Genomic DNA, 21,303 nt, shown 5'->3' with positions numbered 1-21,303 from the left:
GGCCTGCTGGTGACTTTGAGCAAGTCACTTCATCTTGGTGTGCCTCATTTTCCCCATCTCTCAAAAGGGGATAGTGATATTGACCTCCCTTTGTTGGGCACTTTGAGATCTCCTTATGAAAAGTGCTATATAAGAGCTATGTATCATGATTAACTAATGGGTGGCATTTTCAAAAGTGCTCAGTGTTGGTCTAACTTTTGTATTAATGCCAGTTAGAGTCTTATCTTTGACATCAATGGGAGAAGAGGTACACCAACTCTGAGTGGTTTTGAACATCCAATATCAAATGTTTATATTGACAAATGCATTTTAATTTAAAAACAATTCAGTTCTTTCATTTATTTCTTAAGAAATGCTTGAGTCAGTGTTCCGAGGGTTCTGCTGAAATCATTATTTTTTGTTATTATTTATATTACAGTAGATTCCTAAAGGCCCAACTAGAATTGGGGACCCATTGTTGTAGGCACAAATTTTTATTGGGGGCAGGGCCCAGGTCATGACCAGTCAAACCAATGCAGACCTAAACCGCTGGCAACTCACCCCTAAAGAGAGAATGAGAGAGAGTGCTGGTGATGCTTAACTTGTGCTAGTACTCTGGTCAGCCAGACCATACTATCTCCAGTTTCCTCACAAGGAACCCAGTCCAGAAGGAATCTGAGAAACAAGTCAACCCAGGCTCGGTGAAGTGGACTAGCCTGGGCGTTCTGAGAGAGTATGCCCTGAAGCTCCAACTGAGGTCCTGTCAGGGACACGTGCTGGCTCCCATCAACCAGCAATGGACTTACAAGTCCCAATCGAGTTGCAAATCCTGGGGCTTTCCCAACCACTCCCTCTGCAGCAGGCCCTCATTGACTTGGCTTGGCAGACAATTTCATTGATGCAAAGGTGGCCCAGGCACTACAGATTTTCCTGCAGTCCAAGCCTGTTCCAGATCTGATAGAGACAATCGAGGGTCCCTCTTATCATCTGGACAAGTGACTACAGAAACTTCCACTTGAAGTAATGATCCAGGGGCATTGAGACATCCTATGGTTTAGTGCCATCTGTTCCCTGCACTTCCCTCTGATCCTGGGTATCTCATGTCTGGTCATCCACAACCACTTTTCTGCTGATGTGAACTAAAAGTTGAATTCCATTCAGAATTCTGCCAGCAGCACTGCTTTACCCCAGGAATTGGGCAGCGCGCAATAGGTCCCCAATGGTCACATGCCAGGATAGCAGGCCAGCAGAGCCACTTATCAACTCTGGCCTTCAACTTCCATCCAAATACAGTGACTACAAAGATTATTTGAAAAAGAAGAATGCTGACACCCTGCCCCTACACAGGGACTACAACTGCCCATTTGAGCTACAAGCAGGGGCAAACATTCTGTTTAGGGGTATATATGATATGTCAAGCCTGAACTAACTGTGCTGCACACTCTCCTTCAGGGAAACCTAAACAAGGGCTTTATTCATATATCCATGTTGCCTGTCAGGGCACCAGTCCTCTTTGTTAAAAAGAAGGATGGGAGTTCTATGTGTTGCCTATTGGATCCTAAATCAGATCACCATTAGAAACTGGTACATGTTGCCAGCAATCCCCGAGCTAATGGACTGTGTGAGTACTGCCCAGGTGTACACAAAGTTAAACCTCCAGGGGGCCTACAATCTTGTGCATGTTAGAGCTGGGGGCGAATGGAAGACCATCTTTCAAATAGGTTGTGGCCACTTTTAGAGTATTTGTGACGCCCTTTGGGTTGACAATGCACCCACGATGATCCAGCATTTTATTAAATTATTCTGGACCAACATGTGGTGCCTGGTTATTTCCTTGGGCAATGCTGAACAGCACACTATGCACATCTGTTCCATCCTATGCCAACATGGCCTCTATATCAAATTAGAAAAATGTGCTTTCGATCAGTCCTCCATTGAATTCCTAGGATTCATCATATTTCCTGCTGGTATCAAAATGGACCCATGCAAGGTAAAGGCAGTTCTCAAGTGAGCAGTGCCATAGAATGTTGTGAAATACAACTCTTCTTGGGGTTCACGAACTTCTATGGTAGGCTCATACTAAAATTCTAGGAATGAATTGACCCTCTCACAGCCCTGCTCTGCAAAAACACCCACGTTTCTCTGGTCTCTCAAGGCCCAACAGGACTTAGAACAATTAAAATTTGACTTTACCACCACTCCCATATTGGTCCACCCCAACACCATTTAAGCCATCAATCTCAAAGCAGGTGCTTCCAACTTAACAATCAGAATCGTACTAACCGAAAGTCACAGTCATCAACAACTGCTACATCCATTCTCCTTCTATTCCAGAAAACTGCCCCCAAAGTTCCCAACTGGGGGGAACATACAGCCCCAAGACTGGCTGAGGGACTCTATCTAAACCAAGAAGTAACGACAGGAAGTTGTCTGAGCAACTAGGGGAATCCATGGCTGGCTGCTACTATGGAGCCCTCCTGCGTACCTGACTCCTGAGCCCTGCATTCTTGTCCTCCTAGCCCAGACTTCTGTCTACTCCCAGATCCTGCTCTCCTACACTACTCCACGTCCCTGCTCTTCTGTCTTACCCCTGGCTCTAACCCCCAGTCTGGCACCTGACACTATCTCTGGCTTTTCAGCTTGGTAACTGATGCTGTTTTCGGTTTTGACCCTTGGCTCTGACCACTAGGCATGACTGCCCACACTCCAGTCATTGCAAGGTCAGGAGGCCAACTTGGCACAAATTAGCCCCAGAATCAGGGAAGAATAAAAGTGGCTTAAAGCCACATTTGCCTACCCTTTGCCTAAGAGCTGTGCCAGACTCAGTAAGGAAGGGAACAAAGTGCTGGCCATTGAGGCTAAAACATGATTTCCATTCTAAAGAGATAAGCATGTCAAACTCCTAGATGCGTAAACAAACCAAGTGTTTGTTCACCTAAATATCACTGGCTAGATTTTGAACTGGTGACTAGCAGTGAATGGTTCAATATCTGATTACAAATTTCTGAAGCCATTTGTCTGCACTACTAGTCTAGGATCTAAAACAGATGTTTTTAAAGCTTTGTCAAATTGCAGTTATAGTATTGATCATTGTTCAGAGTATAAAAAATGCAAAAATGTAAACTAATAAACCACTGCCATGGTATTAGTGAAGATACAAAATGGTCCCGGACTAGTTTCCAGCAAACAGGTCTCCACATTACAAAAATGCTGCATCACACAGACCAAAGACTGACAGGACACAAAAACCCCTTCACCTTTAGAGACAGCCCCTTTAGGTTGTGTTTGAGACACTTTGGTGGGGTAGCTTTCATTGCCCACATTGTTATCAGTTCTGTGGATAAACATGGGATTTCAGTCTCCATTGCTGTCACACCAGCTCCTTTCACAAGCACTTTAAAGTCACAAAGATACAAGCTGTAAGAGAAACATAACAGTCTGGTTTTTCAGCAGTAATATGTTCACCTCATGGGAACTAGAAACTAAACTCCAGAACTGGCCTACTTCAATATTAGAGAAAGGTTTAAAGATACATTAGGAGTAAACATTTTTCTATTACTTCTATCATATTATTTCTTGTGAAGGAAAGGAGAATTCAGAAAAGGAGGACGAGATGGGGTATACAGGCCACATCATTCCATCCCCCAGCCCCACATCTACAGAGGACCAGTTCTCTAGGAGCAAAAGAAGCAGAAACCCCACTGCCCAGCACTGATGTCTCCAAAAAAGGTACTTTAAAAAAAAATCTTAGAAATGAAAGAGGATATTAGATTTCTGACTATCCCAATATTGTATGAATATTTGGGGCTAGACACAGGTATTATAATATATTTCACCAAATAAATCCAGATATTTGATTGTTTAAGAATTGCTGCTTCCTGGAATGATCAAGGGAGATTAGCTTTTAAAGTGCCATGTAAAAGTTTATCTTTTAATAGGAAAGAACACTCATTGTGTATATCTCTTTAGGAATTTTTATATGGAAAACAATTTCCTTATGAAAAATATTTGCCCTTCCATTGTAAATGGACTTTTGTGTATCACTACAGGAATGTTTTGCTAAAAACTTATGTGAAAAAAGGTAAAAAAAAATACATAGCAGAAGTTAAAAATACTTACCAGCTGGAAGCCAGGCAGATGCAGTAAGCAGGAGCCAGTTTCAAAATGGTCACTTTAGGACTGGAGCTCTTTGGCAATGCCACATTTAAAGAGCCACCTACAGAAAGGCATGTTGAGAAAAAACGTTCTGCTAACAGGGCATCCCTGTATTGGGAAGGGTTAGTGTGGATTAGTTAGCCATAAGGGAAGGTGCTCCACTGTCTGTTACGTACCACTGTTGTAGAAGCATTTTACGAAACTATTACTGAGGAGTAACAAAGGAGTTGCAAAGAGTTACTAGGACATTAAAAATAAAATAGTAATTGGCTGTCCTACAAACTCTGCCAGTATCCTCTTAAAGTGCCAATTGTTTTTTTGTCCCTGGAATCCCACTGACAAAATACACTAGAAAAACAGTCTGTGTTAAAATAAGTGAACGCGATAGATAATACGAAGCATTAAAAGAAGAAAAAACATGTTGTAAAGATTCTAAGCATTAAGCAAAAATTATATTAATTAGTATTATGTATTATTTGTATTATAGTAGTGCTCACTGGCTCCCATCAGCATCTGGGACTCAAATTTCAGTTGTATCTCCCTGGAATATTTCCCTTTTAAAAAATAGGTTTTGGAGAAACCACTCATTATATCAATACGGCGTTTGATCTTTATCTTCACTTAAAAAGCAAATTTGTAAGGTATGTAACATGCTAACACCACTGGATTGTTTGTGTTTTTCCAGCATAAAAATGATTCGCAATCAGGTAGAAATTATTTGTTTTTCCTTTAATGGTTTCCATTAAATAATCATCACCTTCATTAGTGTGATCACTAGACAATTCGCTTCCTCATCCCATCATCTCTAGTTAGCTCTCATTTCTGTTGGCTCTGAATGGTGGAAAGAGGCACTCTTCTTGGTTGTCATATAGGCCATGATTCAGCAAAGCACTTAAGCATATGCTTAACTTCAAGTGTGTAAACAATCCCATCCCTATTCAGAAAGTATTTATGCAAATACTTAACTTCAAACATGGGTTTAAGGCCCACTTGCTTTAGTGCTTTGCTGAATTACCTATATGTTTAAAGTTAAGCCTGTGCTTAAGTGTTTTCTGAACCAAGGCAGAGGAAATGTCAGAGCAGAAGTAGAAAAAGCAAAGTATGGCAGCAGAGCAAAGACTCCACTGAACATCTCATCAGTGTAACTAAGGGTTTGCTTTTGTTTTACATGTCAGAATATATACTATAGAAACAGTTGTTTTATAATTCCTACAGTGGGCAAACAGGAGAAGACAAAATTTGTTAAAAAAATTGTTTATATAAATGATTCACTCATTTCTAATGATAACCTGTCTAGTGCTGGTTGGAACATGATCATTTTTTCTGCAAAAAATTCTATGGCTGCCCCTACCCCGGCACCAGAGCTTGGTTGGGTGGAACAAAGGTGGCTGAAGGCCACTTTAGTCTCCTCTTCCTCCTAAGTTGCTGCTTGTGCGCTGTATTTCAGGAGACTAAATTCATGTTTCATGTGTCATTAGGCTGCTGTGCAAAAGGCTCACAGCAATCTAGTGATCAGGTCATTTCTGGCTAGGTTGCCTCTCTTTGACTGCGTCATTTCTTGTTTGATGATTATCACTGAATACGGGTATGTCGTTATTGCTTGTTAACTGTGTATTGCTAAATCAATGAGAAGAATAGAGACATTAGATAGTAGATAAGGAATCGCTCTGTTTGGAAACTGAAGAGAATTAGGATGCCTTATCAGTCACAGAGTTTAGCTTTAAAAAGAAACACCAAGAGAACTATTCTTAATTCTAATTGTCTCTGGTTTTGACATGATAAGTGTGAATGTGATGGAGAGGGTCAAGGGGGCTCATGTGGTGGAGGATAAAGACAAATCTTCTCCCACTGAAAGCTACCTAAGAAGGGAAAAGTTGCTCAGAAAACTCAGAGGAGATGAACTCCATGAAGCTTCCTCTTAGGAGACTGCACAAGTGGGAGGGAATGGTGCCTGGAAAGCCTGTGGAGCCTTAGGTTCTGAAAGGACACCAGACTTCTGCACACCCTGTGTGCAGTGTTTCCCTAGCTCTGCTCTTCCTCGCAGCATAGCTCTCTTGGAGCCTGTGGAGCTTGAAACCAGAGCAACAGGAGTGGAGGGAGGAGGGAAAACAACTGAGAGAAAATGGTACTTTCTCTCCCTTCTTATGTTTTTTTAATCGTACTTCCCCAGTAGAAAAAGGGGAGAGGGAGAGGAACAAAACAAAACGACCCAAAACTTTTTGAAACAAAATGAAAACGTTCGTGTCATTTTGCAAGTTCTTAGCTAATAAAACAATTCTGCTCTTCTCTGCTCCCCACAACAGGCTTTTTCTGACCTATTCTGTTCCCATCTCCCAAAGTATCTAGGGTTGGGATGCGTACATGCAAATATATTTTTGGTTGTGAGAGTGAGATCTATACATCAGCTCCAAACAATCCCCTTAAACATCTATCTATATCATGTATAAGTGATGGAGACACCCATTAAAATTTCCCAAGTGAAATAAATGGTGTATTGAACCAATGAATGACCGAAGTTGCCTTTACTATAGAAGCTTGAATTTATAAAGGGGAAAGGTACTGCTGTAAAAGCTAATTTTAAATGTTGTCTCAGGAAAACATAAGGCCCTGATACTGCAAATGCTTATGTCCTAAGGAACTTCTCACTATTAAAGATAAGCACACACTTAGGTGCTTGCAGGATATGGGCCTAAATGGGAACTGGTATTAAAATTCTTCACCAAGAAAGATTTACCTACCTTATTCACATGTGCACCCACCCTTACTTCTTTCCTCCTCATTTGTTATGGTGCAGAATCTGGTTTGTAAAGTATTTTATTAATAATTTGCATCAGCAATAAAAAAGGTCTGTTATTACAGAAATCTGCCCAAGGGCACCTTTAGCTAGCAACCAAAAGGTTCTGAAATGTATTTTTAAATATAAATAAATATCTTTACCGAGGGGATCAAATACTTTGAACATATAAAAGGCAACATGGCACTGGATGTAGTAGAAGAAGATAGATAGAAAAAAATATATAGCTACAGACATGTAATATGTTAAGACAAAATCTGCTTAAATATGCATGTGCAAAAGATCTTGAAAGAGGTCCAAAGAAGTCATTCCAGTCTTCCTGATAAATCATAGACAGTACATTTTACAACCTCCTATAAAAGAGATGTTAATAATCCCAAGGAAAGGAAATAAAAAGGGTTTCAGTTACTGTTAAGTTTGTGACACAAAGCAATAAAAATTCAAAATTAATGCTGGTATTCTGGAGTATATACTGTTGTTCATCTGCACATAACTCCCATTGACATCAATGGGAAAACTGTGTGTTGGTTGAGGGCAATATATGTGCCGCAGTAAGTGAACTCATATCACCTGAAGGGATTGACAGCAATCAAGTTTGTTCATCTGTGCTTGCGCCAGGTTGGGACATTTGGGTTTTGAAGGTTGGGGTGTCAACATCCACCAGCTCCCCAACCCAGGACAAGGCTGTGGGTCTGCAGCCCAGTCCCTCTCTGTCTGCTACTCCAGCTTATGGGGTGGAATAGCTTCCACAGGCCTGGCCCTCTGAATTCCCTGAGCAGGGATTTTGAGTCACTGGATCTGAGTAATCATGGATCCAATTGCCTTGACCCCAACCCATCTACAACTCTGCCCCCTATACCAGTTTGATTTGAGATGTGCAGGGGATGAGGACACCCCTATACACACCCCATTCAGTTCAGGTCTTCCCCCTCCTTCAGAAGACAAATACAGGGCTGAACTGGTGCTAAAGACTTTGCATGGGTAAATTTCATGACAGGTAAACTGAACTCTCTGTCAGTGGTTCCTATCCTTTCTTTTGCTAGCATCCCTGCTCATGATGAATTGTCCAATAAACATCCTTTCCTCCATGTCACCTCAGGCCACATTCCCCACACACATGCCACCTGAGGAGCGTTTCTCTCTGTCTTGGTATTATTGTCTCTTTTTTTTTCTTAGTTTCTTATACACATGAGCTGATCAAATGTCATTGTGTTTGGGGCCACCAGTGACGCAGGGAAGGAAAGTGGATGGGTTTCTGGGAGCTGCCTGCAGTTTCAGGAACATGTTTATGATGGGCGAAAAGACAGATCCTGAGTCATGCAGCTTTTCCTCCATCCACTGCTGTTGTCTTCGGTGTTTCTGACCCCTTCCCCCCACTTATCTGGTGCTCCCCAAGGGACAAAATAGGATCTATTATTATTTATCATTTATATTGGAGTGATGCCTAGAGGCCATATCATGGCCCCATTGTTCTAGGTGCTGAGCAAACATATAGTGAATCACAATCCCTGCCCCCAAACGGTTTACAATATGTAATTAGTTTATATAACTTCTTATGGGAATGTATGTTTGTGAAAGATGCTGGACTGAAAGTGCAGGACACTGAAATCTGTTTCTTCAGAGAACACATACCATATAGGCAGTAGCAAAGCACAATTCCCCCTGTTGCTTTGCTAATGTGCCACTATTCTGCCTTGAAGGAAAGATCAGCAGGGTGAAAGGGAAGCTCTCTCTATATATATTCACATTGTGCCCTTTATGCTTCTGTGGCTAAAGAAAGTGCCTGTCACATATATCTCCTACAAGTACTGAATCCATCTGCATAGAGAAATTCTTGAGAGGGCTTCTCTGATGAGTATAAGACCACCATTTTCACTCAGTTTGTTTATAGCTTTTCAATGCAGAGAGGAACTCCCTCTTATGTCTTAGGTTTTATGTAGTGTCTCTCAAGAGCAGACTAATTTAGGCCACTTATCTCCTTCTATACCCTTCATCAGTAAGCAACAGTCCAACAATATAACAAAGGATGAATTTATTTATACACAGTAACAATTAAACCAAAATGCATCCTTTACTAACCAAGAGCTAGATTCTGCCCCTAGCTGCATGTGTGCAACTCTTATGGCAGTCAATAGGGATTCTTGGTGCATAACTGAGGACAAAATTTGGCCTTAAGTAAATGTAGGACAGCTTAAACTCTTTCCCCCTAAGCTTTCAGACTTAGGGCTTGTCTATGCACGGAGTTGCACCAGTTTAAACCAGGCTTATTTCAATTTAGTTTAAATTAATTAGGAACAGGTCTAAACTAAAATGAAATAAGCTTCTCTGAGTAAAATAAGAGTGTCTACACTGGGGTTTGCACCAGTTTAATAGTTTTAATTAAACTGATGCAAATCTGTGTGTAGACAAGGCTTCACACAGAGCTGTGTAGAGCACACTTAACCAGGTCCTTCTAGCTGTTATCCAACAATGTGCTATTCATATTGGCAAAATATTAGTTTTCTTTCAGTCTTTTGGAATGTTCCCAGTGTTCCAAGATTTATTGAAAATCAACATTAATGGTTCAGCAAGCTCCTCAGCTAGCTCCTTTAAAACTCTTGGCATGGGGCTCTTGAGCTTTTCCTCTCCTATATCTACGGCTTCCAACCCTCCATCGTCCTCCTGCACACTCTTTCTCCTCTTCTGAACAGCACAGAATCTGACTATTGTCTCTTCTCCCCCTCCATGTGGCTGTCATCTACCATTCACACAACTCCTTCCCATCAGCCTTCCTCTCCAATTTGGACTCCTGGCTCTTTCTCTTCCTCTCCTCACAGTCTCCCACATTCATCCTTGGTGACTTCAACCTCCATTCCGATGACACAACTGACTTCTTAGCTGCATGTTTCCACATCCTCACTTTTTGATGTGGCCTATAGCCCATGTTCAACTCTCCCAGTCATCAAAAGGGACATTTACTTGAATTGGTCTTCATCAAGCACTGCTCTCTCTTTCCTGATCTTTCTGTTGCTTAGTTCCCCCCTTCAGCCATCTCCTGGTCTCTTTCAACATTGCCCTTCATCCCCATCTTCACCCGTGGTCACTCAGTCTTTCTGTGACTTCCAGTCCATTAGTGTTGATGACTTCCCATCTGCTCTCAGTCCTTTCCTCTCTTCTCTTAATTCCACTGATATATTTATTGATTCTCTCCATTTCTCACTGTCCTCCACCCTTGTCTATTTTGCCCCTCTCTCCCATCACAAAGCCCTCTTGCAATCCCCAGCCCTGACTCACTCCCAAAATCTGCTTCCTCCAGACCTGCTCTTGCATTGCAGAGCATCTGTGGTGGAACTCCCATGACCATGCTGACTTCCTCCACTACAGATGTGTTCTTTCCTCATCCTAGTAAAACAAGTATATTTCTCCAGCTCAACTGAATCCCAAGCCTGCAATCCCAGGTGACTTCTCCCCACCTTTGACTCACTTCTCAAACCCTCCTCTATTCCTGCCTCCACTTTTCTCCACACAAGATCTCAACCATTTCTTTCAAGAGAAATTTGATAAATTTGATAAAATATAACATGACTGTTACTTTCCTTTCCCTCCTTCTCCTTCTTCCCTGTGACAGATGCAGAAGTTTCTTCTATGATCTCCCCCTTTAGCCCCTCAATTTGCCCCAGTGGCCCCATCACATCCAGCTCCTGATCTGCCTCACTCCCACTCTCATCTCCTCCCTATCTTCTCCCCTTAACCTCTCACTCTCCTCTGGCTCTTTACCTTCACAATACAAGCATGTTTTAGGGTCTCTCATATTAAAAAACTCACCCATGACCCCATTTTCCTCTCCAGTTATTGCCACATCTGCCTTCCCCCTTTTATCTCTAATCTCATGGAATGCACTGTTGACAATCACTGTCTGGAGTTCCTCCCCTCTAGTTCCACCCTAGATCCTCCCATTCCAGCTTCTACCCCTTGAACTCCACTCAAACAGCTCTGGTCAAAGTCTCTAATGACTTCTTCTTAGCTAAAAGTCAGAACCAATATATTATCTTCATCTTCCTTGACCCGTCAGCCACCGTTCACACTGTTGACCATGTTCTTCTTCTTGAAATCTTGTCCTCCTTTGGCTTCTATGATTCTGTCCTCTCCTGGGTCTTCTCCTTCCTTTCTAAATGTTCCTTCAGCATGTCCTTCTCAAGTTCCTCCTCATTCCCTCTCCAACTTTCTGTGAGGATTCCACTGGGCTCTGTCCTTGGTCCCCTTCTCTTCTTCTACACCTTACCTCTGGATAATCTCATCTGAAAACAAATTCAACCACCACCTCTATGGTGATGACTCAAAGATCTTCCTCTCTACTACAGATACGTTTCCTTCTGACCAAACTAAAATCTCAGCCTGTCTTTCTGGCAGCCCCTTGTGGATGTCTAGCCATCAACTCAAGCTCAACATGGCTAAAACAGAGCTCTTAGTCTTCCCTTCAAGCCCTTCCCACTACCTCCTTTCAGATCACTGTGAACTACATCATCAATCTGCCTGTCACTAAGGCCTGTAACCTGCACATCATCTTGGACCTCTCTCTTGGACCTCATATCCAGGCTATGTCCTGGTCTACACTTAACACATAAGTCAACATAGCTACGGCGCTCAGGGATGTGAAAAATCCACACTCCTAAGTGCCATAGCTATGCTACCCTAACCCCTAGTGTAGACACAATTAGGTTGATGGAAGAATACTTCCATTGACATAGCTACCATTGCTTGGAGAGGAGGCATTCCTACAGTAATGGAAAATCATCTTCTGTCACTGCAGATTGTGTCTACTTTATGGGGTTATGCTGGCAGAGTTATGGCACCATAACTATGATTTCATAGTCCCTGGGCTGAGTTCACTGTCTATTCTGCTAACCAATATTGTGTCATTGTTTCCTTGTACTTCCCCATCCATATTTACCGATGTGCTGTCTCTTAGAATCATAGACTCATAGAACTGGAAGGGACCTTGAGAGGTCATCTAGTCCAGTCCTCTGCACTCGTGGCAGGACTAAGTATTCATAGAATCATAGAATATCAGGGTTGGAAGGGACCTCAGGAGGTCATCTAGTCCAAACCCCTGCTCAAAGCAGGACCAATCCCCAACTAAATCATCCCAGCCAGGGCTTTGTCAAGCCTGACCTTAAAAACCTCTAAGGAAGGAGATTCCACCACCTCCCTAGGTAACCCATTCCAGTGCTTCACCACACTCCTAGTGAATTTTTTTTTCCTAATATCCAACCTAAACCTCCCCCACTGCAACTTGAGACTATTACTCCTTGTTCTGTCATCTGGTACCACTGAGAACAGTCTAGATCCATCCTCTTTGGAACCCCCTTTCAGGTAGTTGAAAGCAGTTATCAAATCCCCCCTCATTCTTCTCTTCTGCAGACTGAACAATCCCAGTTCCATCAACCTCTCCTCATAAGTCATGTGCTCCAGCCCCCTAGTCATTTTTGTTGCCCTCCGCTGGACTCTTTCCAATTTTTCCACATCCTTCTTGTAGTGTGGGGCCCAAAACTGGACACAGTACTCCAGATGAGGCCTCACCAATGTCGGATAAAGGGGAATGATCATGTCCCTCTATCTGCTGGCAATGCCCCTACTTATACAGTCCAAATTGCCATTAGCCTTCTTGGCAACAAGGGCACAGTGTTGACTCATATCCAGCTTCTCGTCCACTGTAACCCCTATGTTCTTTTCTGCAGAACTGCTGCCTAGCCACTCGGTCCCTAGTCTGTAACAGTGAATGGGATTCTTCCGTCTTAAGTGCAGGACTTGCCCTTGTCCTTGTCGAACCGCATCAGGTTTCTTTTGGTCTAATCCTCTAATTTGTCTAGGTCCCTCTGTATCCTATCCCTACCCTCCAGCGTATCTACCACTCCTCCCAATTTAGTGTCATCTGCAAACTTGCTGAGGGTGCAGTCCACGCCATCCTCCAGATCATTAATGAAGATATTGAACAAAACCGGCCCCAGGACTGACCCTTGGGGCACTCCGCTTGATACCGGCTGCCAACTAGACATGGAGCCATTGATCACTACCCGTTGAGCCTGACGATCTAGCTAGCTTTCTATCCACCTTATAGTCCATTCATCCAGCCCATACTATTATCTAGAGTCTAGACCATTCCTGACAGGTGTTTGTCTAACCTGCTTTTATAAATCTCCAATGATGGAGACTCCACAACCACCCAAAGCAATTTATTCCAGTGCTTAACCATCCTGACAATTAGGAAGTTTTTCCTAATATCCAACCTAAACCTCCTTTGCTGCAATTTAAGCCCATTGCTTCTTGTCCTATTCTCAGAGGTTAGGAAAAACAATTTTTCTTCCTCCTCCTTGTAACAACCTTTTACATACTTGAAAACTGTTATCATGTCCCCTCTCAGTCTTCTCTTTTCCAGATTAAACAAAACCAATTTTTTCAATCTTCCCTCAGAGATCATGTTTTCTAGACCTTTAATCATTTTTGTCACTCTTCTCTGGACTCTCTCCAATTTGTTCACATCCTTCCTGAAATGTGGTGCCCAGAACTGGACACAATACTCCAGTTGAGGCCTAATCAGCATGGAGTAGAGCAGAAGAATTACTTCTCATGTCTTGTTTACAACACTCCTGCTAATACATCCCAGAATGATGTTCGCTTTTTTTGCAACAGCATTACACTGTTGACTCATATTTAGCTTGTGGTCCACTCTGACCCCCAGATCCCTTTCTGCAGTACTCCTTCCTAGGCAGTCATTTCCCATTTTGTATGTGTGCAACTGAATGTTCCTTCCTAAGTCGAGTACTTTGCATTTGTCCTTATTGAATTTCATCCTATTTACTTCAGACCATTTCTCCAGTTTGTCCAGATCATTTTGAATTTTAATCCTATCCTCCAAAGCACTTGCAACCCCTCCCAGCTTGGTATCATCCGCAAGTTTTATAAGTGTACTCTGTATGTCATTATCTAAATAATTGATGAAGATATTGAACAGAACTGGACCCAGATCTGATCCCTGCAGGACTCCACTCATTATGCCCTTCCAGCATGACTGTGAACCACTGATAACTACTCTCTGGGAGTGGTTTTCCAACCAGTTTTGCACCCACCTCATAGTGGCTTCATCTAGGCTTCATTTCCTTGTTTGTTTATGAGAAGGTCATGCGTGACAGTATCAAAAGCTTTACTAAAGTCAAGATATACCACGTCTACAACTTCCCCCCATCAACAAGGCTTGTTACCCTGTCAAAGAAAGCTATCAGGTTGGTTTGACAGGATTTGTTTTTGACAAATCCATCCTGACTGTTACTTATCACCTTATTATCTTCTAGATGTTTGCAAATTGATTGTTTAATTATTTGCTCCATTATCTTTCCGGGTACAGAAGTTGTGCTGACTGATCTGTAATTCCCTGGGTTATCCTGATTTCCCTTTTTATAGATTGGCACTATATTTGCCCTTTTCCAGTCTTCTGGAATCTCTCCCGTCTTCTATGACTTTTCAAAGATAATTGCTAATGGCTCAGATATCTCCTCAGTCAGCTCTTTGAGTATTCTTGGATGCATTTCAGCATGCCCTGTGACTTGAAGACATCTAATTTGTCCATGTAATTTTTAACTTGTTCTTTCCCTATTTTAGCCTCTTCTGATCCTACCTCATTTTCACTGACATTCACTATGTTAGACATCCAATCACCACCAACCTTCTTGGTGAAAACCGAAACAAATAAGTCATTAAGCACCTCCATTTCCACATTTTCTGTTATTATTCTTCCCTCCCCCCGCCCCATTGAGTAATAGTCCTACTCTGTCCTTGGTCTTCCTCTTACTTCTAATGTATTTGTAGAATGTTTTCTTGTTACCCTTTATGTCTCTAGCTAGTTTAATCTCATTTTTTGTGTTGGCCTTTCTAATTTTATCCCTACATACTTGTGTTATTTGTTTATATTCATCCTTTGACATTTGACCTAGTTTCTACTTTTTGTAGGATTCTTTTTTGATTTTTATATCACTGAATATCTCCTGGTTATGCCAGGGTGGTCTCTAGCCATACCTCCTATCTTTCCTATGCAGTGGGATAGTTTGCTCTTATGCCCTTAACAATGTCTCTTTGAAAAACTGCCAACTGTCTTCTATTGTTTTTCCCCTTAGATTTGCTTCCCATGGGATCTTACCTACCAAACTCCCTGAGTTTGCTAAAGTCTGCCTTCTTGGAATCCATTGTCTTTATTTTGCTGTTCTTCCTCCTACCATTCCTTAGAATCATGAACTCTATCATTTCATGATCACCTTCACCCAAGCTGCCTTCCACTTTCAAATTCTCAACCAGTTCCTCCGTATTTATTAAAACCAAATCTAGAATAGCCTCTCCCCTAGTAGCTGTTTCCACCTTCTGAAATAACAAATTGTCTCCAATACATTCCAAGAACTTATTGGATAATCTGTGCCCTGCTGTGTTATTTTCCCATCAGATGTCTGGGTAGTTGAAGTGTCCAATCATCACAAAGTCCTGTGCTTTGAATGATTTTGTTAGCTGTTTAAAAATAGCCTCATCCACCTCTTCTTCCTGGTTAGGTGGTCTGTAGTAGACCCCTACCATGACATCACCCTTGTTTTTTGCTCTTTTTATCCTTACTCAGAGACTTTCAACAAGGCTGTCTCCTATTTCCATCTCTTATCTTCTACTTAGCTCTCTGAGGCAGGGGCTGTCTTTTTGTTCTGTGTTTGTATAGCACCTAGCACCCTGGGGTCCTGGTCCACGACTTTCTAGGTGCTATGGTAATACCAATCATAATAACAATTTCTACTGTTCCGTCTATAGAGCTCACCCACTGAGCTGATAACCTAAATGGAACTTAAAGTGATTAATAATGCACCCTCCTACTGACTTTCTTACATTTTATTATTCCTTTCACCTACCAATCCCTACTCTAGAACTCAGTCCCAAAAGATTACAGAATTTTATCAAGGGAGTTACCAAAACAACCCTTGGATGTCATCTTTGGAATCTCAGTGGGCTGCAAATTCCAGCTTTATTGCTGTGCTAATTAATTTAGATTGTTATGTGGACATTTGTCCACTAGAAACTAGACTGAGAGACTGTCAACCCATTTCACACAGGCCACTGAACAGTCAGCAGATGATAATGAATTTTGGTTACTACCAACCTGGGCCAGATTTGAAGCAGTGACCCAGAGGTGAAAAACTCTACATCTCATTACCAATCCCCTGAGCAATCCAGCCCCTGACTCATATTATGAAAAGTGGAGGAAAAAACCAAACCTCAGCAGTGTGAGTTAAAGGGTCAGTGTTAACTTCAAATGTTAAAGCTTTTGTCCTCTATGCATCGCTAACATAATTATATGTAAATATCCTGTAAAGTAGACAATTATATCCTTGAGAAACCAACTGGTCACAATAAAAAGACAAATACAGTTTCTCAAATAGTAGGAGGGCAGTTGTTCCTCTGCTTCCCCCTGCCTTCATCCCCCACCATTTCCCATTGTTATGACAAGGCTGATGGGGGAGCTCTGATTAAATCTGATTGCCTACGATTCTGCTTACTTGACAGCACACCTATTGTGCTTTCAAAAACAAGCATCATGACTGTGTATGCACAAGAGGCTCAAAAACATACATGACCTCTTTGATGTTATATTTGGTTTTACTGATTTTTGTTTTCATAGTTGGAAGTTATCTAGCTGAGGAAATTGTCGGTGTAGTGAACGACCCACTCCAGTCCCCCACTCACAGGTTTTCACGTAACCATTTGCAGGATCTTAAACCCAACTTAACCATCTTTTAGTGGAGGACTGATGGAGATGATATGACCAGATTGTAATGAATACATGCATGTTTCAGCTTTCACTAAATGGTTTCTAGGAATATAAGCAGTAAAAGGATTGCAAACTGGTGTCACAGGAATCACAGCTAAAGAATAAACATCATACAATAGAATTCATTTCCACTTTACATTAGACCTTTTGCTGTAATTCTTTATATAAAAATCTCTTTTTTTTTCTTGACCGTTAATACCGATAATTATATCTGTATTTCTTAAGAATATTATGAGTTGCCATTTCAGCATAGTAGCAGATTGAATTTATTCACCTTACGGATATATTATTATCACAGATAATAACTGCAGCATGATAATTATCATTAATTATTCATTTGGATTAAGAGGCAAATAGGCTTGCATTCAAGGGTCTTCCAGAGCACTGTTCATTGTTCCAGAGCCCTGTGTGCCAGTGTGACTAATTCATACTCTTTTCAGTGCCACTGTTGACATCTGACTGGTCCCATATGTATTTATTTGAAAATATTATAAAAGGAATAAGTGCATCATTTCAGGACATAACCACTAAAATAGACATATGATATCTTTTCTGCCTTTGAGTGAGGATATGCAATTTTCTATTAAGGACTGTGTTCACAGAGCATCATTTCAATAGATCTGTATGTATGTCCTATCTTTGCATTCCTGTGTCATATTATTTAAGCTTATATAAGCCAATGTATTTACATAATAGCTTTTAGCACAAATAGTATTGTGTGAAGCTGTACCATTTGTCAGTCACTGAATATAATGTTAGCAGAATTGTTTTTAATCCACTTTGAAGCAGATCTAAGTTTAATGTGCAAGGATCTTCTCAGTGTAAGGTTAGAAAAATCCAAGGAAATGGGGGGGGGGATTAAAAAGAAGGGGGGATGGGAGGATGAAAACAGAACAATAAATAATATAAATGCTAATTCCTTTATGTGGCTTTCATCCTATACTTATTAATGAGCCACACTCTCTCTTGATAATCTTTGCTTCATATCTAACAAAATGTCTCAAAGATAGTAACATGATCATTTGAGAACCACCATGACAGATCCAATATGCACTGTGTGATAAATTTCACTATGGTTTTTATAGCTCTGAGAATGCACTTACATATGACCACAGTGATTTACTATTTCTGCTTCCAATTATGATACATTTTCATTGTTAATATTTTTGCAAGGTTTCAATGACATCTGATTTGACTCCTTCTATAACAGTCTGGAGCATTTCTTCTCTAGCTCCAGTTTTGCTTGTTCGACTGTTCCTAGGCTTTTCTGGGAAGTCTCCCCTAAGGAGCCAGTGAAGTTATGCTGAAGCTTCCATTTTGGGCCTAATGGTCTTTACTGGATGTAAGCAGGGGGAGAGAAAAGAAGACCAGACAGATAAAGAGACTGCAAAGGAAAATGAGCCATAAAGCTATTAAACGGAAAAATATTATGTATAAATGCCATTTAAAGGTCGCAAATTTCAACATAAAAATATTGCCCCAAAACAGGAAATGTAAAAGTTAAGTTTCTCATTGCAATATCCATTTGCTCATGTTGCAGATTTATAGCATTGTCAACATCTAGCTAGGCTGTTAAATGTTTGCCCTTTATACACAGGTCCTTTACCAGAAGAGATGGCAGGGATAACATTTGCTCAATAGAAGCAATCAAACTACTTGCTCAATAGACGCAATCACACTCCCCCAGAACAGTGTAGCAGCAGACAGATATCTAGCAAAAAAGGGGCTGGGATATAAGGGCAATTATATATTGACGCAATAGCTGCAAAACCTCCAATAAACAGTGATAAACCCAGCAAAGCTAACTCAATATTGATACCTAGTAAAGGGTGTCTTGTAGGATTCAAGAACAAGAACATTGTTTAATGGAACCGAAGCTGAATGGGAATGATACTGTGTTGATGAATATCCGATAAATATTAGAGCTAGAAAGAATAGTTAAATTAAGTAGGAATTTAAGTTCGGGGTACGCGGAAGATGATGATGATGATGAAGACAATGAAGATAGCTCACAGCAAGGAAGCGGAGAAACCAGTTTCCCCAACTACCAGGATATGTTTATCACCCTGGACCTGGAACCAGTAACCCCCGAACTCACCCAAGGGTGCTCCCAGACCCTGAGGGCACACAAGGGACCTCTGGTGAGTGTACCTTTGTAAATATCACACATGGTTTAAAAGCAGGCGTGTTTAATGATTAATGATTAATTTGCCCTGGCAATCGCGGCCAGTACAGCTACTGGAAAAATCTGTTAACATGTATGGGGATGGAGCGGAAATCCTCCAGGGACATCTCCAGAAAGCTCTCCTTCATGTACTCCCAAAGCCTTTGCAAAAGGTTTCTGGGGAGGGCTGCCTTATCCCATCTGCCATGGTAGGACACTTTACCATGCCAGGCCAGTAGCACATAGTCTGGAATCATTGCATAACAAAGCATGGCAGCGTATGGTCCCGGTGTTTGCTGGCATGCAGACAACATCCATTCCTTATCTCTCTTTGTTATCCTCAGGAGAGTGATATCATTCACGGTCACCTGGTTGAAATGGGGTGATTTTATTAAGGGGGCATTCAGAGGTGCCCGTTCCTGCTCGGCTGAACAGGAATGTTCCCCGCTGTTAGCCACGCGGTGGGGGAGGGGTGAAGGGATCATCCCAGAGAATTGGGTGTGTGTGTGGGGGGGTAGTTGGGTTTGTGCTGCATGTTAACCCGGAAACCCCAGCCCCTCCCTTTACATTGCAAACCCATTTTAAATGGCCAACCCAACGGGTCCTTGGTATGGGAAATGAGGGCGCTACTGTTTGAAACCATTCCCACATGTTATGAGGGTTAAAAAAACCAAAAGACTGTGGCTTACCATGGCTGCCTGCAAGCCGAATTCTGTTGCCTGGCACCGCGTGAGTGATCTCTCACACCAAACCGGCAGGCCCTCAATATAAGAGGAAAAATGCGACCTTGTAACGAAAGCACATGTGCTGTGTAATGTGAACAGCAAAATTTAACGTGAAAGAGTGTACCCATTGTTCTCTAAAATGTGTCTTTTTTAACCACCTCTCCCTTGTCCTCCACCAGCTGCAAATGTTTCTCCTTCGCAGAGGCTGGGAAAGATTAGAAGGAGAAAATGGCAGACTCAGGATGATATGTTCACGGAGCTCCAGATGTCCTCCCATGCTGAAAGAGCACAGCAGAATGCGTGGAGGCAGTCAGTCAATGTCAGACTACAGAAAAGCACAATATGAACGAGAGGAGAAGTGGTGGGCTGAATCGCGGGATGAACAGAGCAAGTGGTGGGCTGAAGATGATAGTTGGCGTCAGCTTGCAGACAGAAGGCAAGAGTCAATGCTCCGGCTGCTGGAGCATCCAACTGATATGCTTCAGCGTATGGTTGAGCTGCAGGAAAGGCAGCAGAAGCAGAGACTGCCGCTACAGCCCCGTGTAACCAACAGCCCTCCTCCCCAAGTTCCATAGCCTCCTCATCCAGATGCCCAAGAACACGGTGGGGGGGCCTCCAGCCACCCAGTCACTCCACCCCAGATGATTGCCCGAGCATCAGAAGGCTGGCCTTCAATAAGAGTTAAAGTTTTAAAGTTTTAAAGTTTTAAACTGCAGTGTGTCCTTTTCCTTCCCTCCTCCCCCACCCCCTCAGGCTACCTTGGCAATTATCCCCCTAGTTGTGTGATGAATTAATAAAGAATGCATGAATGTGAAGTAACAATGACTTTATTGCCTCTGCAAGTGGTGCTCGAAGGGGGGAGGGGAGGGTGGGGTGGTTGGTTTACAGGGAAGTAGAGTGAACCAGGTGTGGCGGGGCGGAGGGTTCATCAAGAAGAAACAAACAGAAGTTTCACACCGTAGCCTGGCCAGTCACAAAACTGGTTTTCAAAGCTTCTCTGATGCGCACCATGCCCTGCTGTACTCTTCTAACCGCCCTGGTGCCTGGCTGTGCGTAATCAGCGGCCAGGCGATTTGCCTCAACCTCCCACCCCACCATAAATGTCTCCCCCTTACTCTCACAGATATTGTGGAGCGCACAGCAAGCAGCAATAACAATGGGGATATTCTTTTCGCTGAGGTCTGAGCGAGTCAGTAAGCTGCGCCAGCGTGCTTTTAAATGTCCAAATGCACATTCCACCACCATTCGGCACTTGCTCAGCCTGTAGTTGAACAGGTCCTGACTACTGTCCAGGCTGCCTGTGTATGGCTTCATGAGCCATAGCATTAAGGGGTAGGCTGGGTCCCCAAGGGTCACGATAGGCATTTCAACATCTCCAATGGTTATTTTCTGGTCTGAGAAGAAAGTCCCTTCCTCCAGTTTTCGAAACAGACCAGAGTGCCTGAAGACGCGAGCATCATGTACCTTTCCCGGCCATCCCACGTTGATGTTGGTGAAATGTCCCTTGTGATCCACCAGGGCTTGCAGCAGCATTGAAAAGTACCCCTTGTGGTTTATGTACTCGGTGGCTTGGTGCTCCGGTGCAAAGATAGGGATATGGGTTCCATCTATCGCCCCACCACAATTTGGGAATCCCATTGCAGCAAAGCCATCC

General features: G+C 42.3%; 1 long non-coding RNA gene across 1 annotated transcript in view; it reads right to left on the bottom strand.

Moving 5' to 3' along the window:
• Positions 1–3,242: 3,242 nt before the first annotated feature.
• Positions 3,243–21,303, bottom strand: part of LOC135983989 (uncharacterized) — a 29,632-nt gene continuing 11,571 nt past the window's right edge. Inside the window, exon 3 of the long non-coding RNA XR_010601889.1 lies at positions 3,243–3,396. This is a non-coding gene — a long non-coding RNA (uncharacterized LOC135983989). The remainder of the gene's footprint in view (positions 3,397–21,303) is intronic.

The sequence above is a fragment of the Chrysemys picta genome, chromosome 1, assembly GCF_011386835.1.
Source record: "Chrysemys picta bellii isolate R12L10 chromosome 1, ASM1138683v2, whole genome shotgun sequence".
NCBI classification, from domain to species: domain Eukaryota; kingdom Metazoa; phylum Chordata; order Testudines; family Emydidae; genus Chrysemys; species Chrysemys picta.
This window is presented reverse-complemented; position numbering and strand designations above follow the sequence as displayed.